We start from the raw sequence: 5,335 nt of genomic DNA on the forward strand, positions 1-5,335 counted from the left end.
AGCCTCTCAGCAGACTCGTAAAAGCTTCATTCAAACCGCTTTTGGCGGATGAAATCCTCTCAACCACCGTACCCATTAAGGCACGATGTGTCTCTGAGATGACCGCTCGCTCCAGAAGACTCGTCAGTGTGTCTGGCTGGGTGCCGGACAATCCCAGACTCCTCCTGAAGCTCTCCTTGGGAGCCGGATATTCCGGACTATGGGCAGCCGAAGTGTCAACTTCTGGCCTTGGTGGATCAAGATAAATCCTCCGTGACGACACCTTGGGGTCGTCCGCCCCATGTGGCGGGGAGACAGGAGGAGACAAATATGTCTCGGTTGTTATTCTCAGAGACAAAGCAGGATATACTTACCAAATTACCTTTTTTTCACTTACAGCTCGGTTGAGGGATGGCCCCCTTGCGGGCGCTGTACGGTAAGGACGCTCTCTGGGGCAGGGGCCCCTGGGGAGGGTTTCTTTCCTTGCTTGGAAACCTCCATTTCCAAGTCTTCAGAGGTGGCCCTTTTCCTACCGTGAGGAGAGGGGATTTCAGATTCACCTCCCCGATTATCCCCCTTCGTGGAGGCACTTACTCCACCGATTTGGATGTGTAAAGTATGAGGCCCACCAGGGGCTTGTCTATTCCTCCCCTCATCTTCTCCTGATGGCACCTGATATGGTGCGCGCTCGAGCATCCAGATCAATAAAGGATCCAGCGAGCCTTCGGGAAGAGGGGCCGAACACCTAATCCTCTCCGCCTTCCTTATCCAGTCCTGGCAGAGAGCAATTTTTCAAAATGATGTTACAACAAACATAAAGGACGGTGTGTTCGGTAACGGAATGACTTACTTGGGTATCAAGACGGTTGCAGTTGAGACCCACGTCCTCGGTGGTATTCGGACACTTTATTCGTGATCCAAAGAACAACCCATACATCTCTTTGAGCGTCAGGCCAAAGAATTGTTGAATGGTTCGCGGTCCATCCGGGTTGAACTCCCACATGCGGAGAGGTTGATGTTGGCAGGGTAGGACCCGACAAACCAGCATTACTTGCGTTATCTTGACGAGACTGACATCCTTCTTAAGAAGGTCTCGGATGCGGCTTTGCAGTGTCAGCACGTCATTAACTGGCCCCTAGTCCAGCCCCTTGTTGACCCATGACGCTAGTTGTGGCGGAGGGCCCGAGCGGAATGCTGGAGCGGCCGCACGCTTTGTACCTCAGGGAGCCATGATGTAAAACCACTCCCGTTGCCATAAGTCAGAAGTTTTTGTGAAGGAACCCTTTGGCCATGGGGCGTCGGGGCCTTTGCTTATTATAGCGCCTCCGCACTCCACATGACGCCCGTCGATCACCTTCGGCCTCACATTGAAGGTCTTGAGCCATAGGCCGAAGTGGGGGTGATACGGAGGAAGGCTTCACACATGACGATAAACGACAAGATGTGAAGGATGGAGTCCGGAGCTAGATCGTGGAAATCTAGCCCGTAATAGAACATGAGTCCTCTTACGAAGGGATCAAGACAAAAACCTAGCCCCCGGAGGAAGTGGGAAATCAATACGACACTCTCGGTGGGTTCAGGAGTGGGGATGACCTGCCCCTGAGCAGGCAGCCTGTGCAGGATTTCGGCGGTGAGATACCTGGCCTCCCTAAGCTTCTTGATGTCCTCCTCTGTAACAGAGGAGCCCATCCACCGGCCTTGAAGGTTGGATCCAGACATGGTCGAAGGTCCGAAGTGCTTAAGCTTGAGCCTTGGGTGTTGGAACTTGAGGTGCGGGAGGGGAAGGATCGAGCGTGGGAAGAAAAGGACAGGCCTTGGCCCCCTTATGAAGAGGACGAATATCAAGCGTCCCCCGCGTGACTGTTTGAGGCTTGCCTAAAATTGAGGAGTCATACTAAACAAACACGGTTGGGTTACCCACACCTGTATTGATGAGAATCATGTGATAAGGGGAACACGATCTCTGCTTCGACAAGACGTGCCAATAAAACCGCCTCGCAACACGTGTAGTGGCTGGTGGTAAAAAAACTTTTCAAATAAAGACTGGGCCGTGGCGTGACGTGACGCTATGAAAAGTTGTCAGCATAATAGATTTGTGGAATATTGTGCTCTCTACAGCGGTATGTGGAATTTGTTTTGCAGAGCCGGACACGATTCTTGTGTTCGAAATCTTCTATGGAGTATTCGGAGAATGAACCCGCCTTGCAATGCCGAAGACAATCTGCGTGCCGGACTCATCGTCAGTGAAGCCTGGTTCAGGGGCTACTGAGGGAGTCCTGGATTAAGGGGTCCTCGGACAGCCGGACTATATATTTTGGCCGGGCTGTTGGACTATGAAGATACAAGATTGAAGACTTCATCCCGTGTCCGGATGGGACTCTCCTTTGCGTGGAAGGCAAGCTAGGCAATTCGGATATGTAGATTTCCTTCTCTGTAACCGACTCTGTGTAACCCTAGCCCCCCCCCCCGGTGTCTATATAAACCGTAGAGTTTAGTCTGTAGGATAACAACAATCATAATCATAGGCTAGCTTCTAGGGTTTAGCCTCTACGATCTCGTGGTAGATCAACTCTTGTAATACTTATATCATCAAGATCAATCAAGCAGGAAGTAGGGTATTACCTCCATGGAGAGAGCCCGAACCTGGGTAAAACATCATGTCCCCTGCCTCCTATTACCATTAGTCTTAGACGCACAGTTCGGGACCCCCTACCCGAGATCCGCCGGTTTTGACACCGACACCCGTCCTGAGCACGGATCGTACTCGGTGCCGGCTGGCTTGCACCCTTGTTATTCTTTCTTTTTTGTCCCTTCTTCTTCTACTGTAATGGGTTCGAGTTCTGCTCAGAGACCGCCTTCTTGAGTGTTTTGGGGCTAATAATATTTCGCACCTCGGCTATCTGAGGCTCGGCGAAGGCGGCAACTGGAGGTGTCTCCTGAGAACTGAACGCCAGACGATGCATGTTGCAATTGGGATTCTCCGCGGTACCAGCTAGATTGCGGTCGTCTTTTGCAGGGTTGGGTTCTTGAGAAGGAGGCCCCAAGAATTCGTCACCATACCCATGTTCGGCAAAGTACTTATCGACGTTGGTAAATGTACCGTCGTTGTCGTTGTCGTCCGGATCATGTGCCATATGCATGTCCGGATCCTGTGCCATATGCATGTCCGGCATGTCCGGTAGCGTTGCGGCGGTCTTGCCATGGCTTGGCACCGGCACGACTGGCGGTGTTGTCTGTGGGGTGGTGTCCCCTGCCCCCAAACGAATCTGGCTCTTCGTCCAGAGCAGGGGCCAGCTTAAGCAGGCGCTAAGGGTCATCACATCATCTTTGTCGGCCCCAGCGGGTCGAAATGGAGGTAACAAGTCGTCGCAGCCTAGCAGCACCCGAACCAGTTGAAGCCTATACACGGTGGGTGGCATCGGATTACCGTGGAACACGGGGTTGCCTGGTTAAACGATTCTGTCCTTTGCGACATCGATCAACTCGCCGCCCACAAAGTGCAGGAGAGTGCATGGAACATCGGCGGCGCCCTGCGAAAACAAGTAGGGCGTCAGGGATGCCCAGTCAAAGGCAAGGAGATGAAGTCATCGGCCAAGAGGCTTAGTTACCATGATGGCGTCGAGCTCGGCTAATGTCGAGGCACCACCAACGGCGAGCGTGCAAGTGACGGAGGGGCTGCTTGCTGCCGAGGTGCCAGCTGGCGTATTCTTCGCACACCCGGGTGCATTAAGCTCCAATGCCCGCGCCGGCGCCGGAGACACCAATACCGCCTCCGTCGGAGACACCAATGGCGCCGCCTGCGCATTGTGCGAGTTGCTGGCCGTGAAGCTGGGAACCGGGGGCGGCCCCTGTTGGCCGCCCGCAATCCATGCCTGCAGCCCCTCAATCAAGGTAGGCACAATGGCGGTGAGCGTCGTTCCCAGTTGGTGTTGCACTTGCTCTTGGACCATCTCCGGAATCCGCACCACTTGTTCCTTGAGTTCTTGAACCTCGCGTGACTGGCTTTCCGAGCTAGTCTTTCTCTCATTTTGCCCACCAATGTTATAGTATGACGACCATTTCGTGGACAAGCCTTTGCCGGCCACACAACCAGCTGACAACGGCTTACTGAACTTATCCTTGTTTTTCATTACGTTTAACGCCCTATTTAAAGTGTTGTCCCAAGGGGAGCTCTGAGACGACCCCGCGCTACTGCTTTCAGTGTCCTGCTGAAGGAATGTGAACCATATAGAAATTTGGCTTCATTAATTAGAATGCAACCACATGGAGCTAATTACGCGGGGCTGTATTCCTTACCAGAACAAGCTCAAGCGCCTTGGTCTTCGGATATGTGGTAAGCTCCTTTGTTACCAGGTCCACCTTGTACTGGGCCCTGACATAGTTCCTGGTCTGCTTGTCACGGTACTTCTTGAAGCGGGGCGGTAGGCCTTGCTCGGCACGCTCCGTGTCCTCCTTGTCCCATATAGGTTCCGCCACTCTGTAACCGCCGGGACCGAGTTGGTGGACCCCTAAGTTCAAGTCTCGCATATCTTTTCCCCACTGACTTGATTCCACGGTTGCGTTGCTCTCGCACTTCATCTTGAACTCCTTGTAGTCATCTTCGCTGATCAAAGGATTTTTCTCCTTGATCTTCTCCTAACTATCACCTTTTTCAATCATTCTCTTCACCGCGCCTCTCCAAGTAGCCAGGGCCGTGCTCATTTTCGTGAGGGTGGCACTATTCACTTTATTCCCTGAGAGGCGTGTGTTTGCGATGTCACCGGGGAACTTGTATCATTCGTGCAGCTTCGTGAAGAGGAGGTTGCACAAATTCCCTCGATCACGATGCCTTAGGTTCTCGGTGTTGATCGAGATGGTGCTCCGGAGAATGCACCCGAGCTGTCCCGCGTACCCCTTGACTAATTCTTTGGGCGTCGTTGGATGCCCCTCGGAGGACACTTCGGTAAATTCCTCCTTGACGGTGCCGAGCACGTTCGGGCGCCGGTCCTTCCATTGCCTCTTCGGTTGGCTGCCATCTGTGCGTGCGCTGCCATCATAAGTGGTGGCATCCTCGGCGGCACCATCAGTGGTGTCATCCCTGATGCAACTAGGGGTTGTGTAGTCAGGATCGGTGTCTTCCGCGGCGTCCTCATAGCGGTGAGGTTCTTCCTCCATCTCCTGGGACAGCTCCCAGAATTGCTTGCCCGAACCGCCGGCCTCATCGTTGTGGGCCATGTTCGCTCTAAATAGGAAAAAGGTTTGGTCAAAAAGTTGGTTATTGTCAAGGAACAAGATCTCTAAGTTGACCAAATAACCTAATTCTCGAGGAATTCGTTGTTAGTGTGTTGTTGCTAAGGTCCAAGTCCCTTCCTAACCC

Source organism: Triticum dicoccoides, chromosome 2B (assembly GCF_002162155.2).
Source record: "Triticum dicoccoides isolate Atlit2015 ecotype Zavitan chromosome 2B, WEW_v2.0, whole genome shotgun sequence".
Lineage (NCBI taxonomy): Eukaryota > Viridiplantae > Streptophyta > Magnoliopsida > Poales > Poaceae > Triticum > Triticum dicoccoides.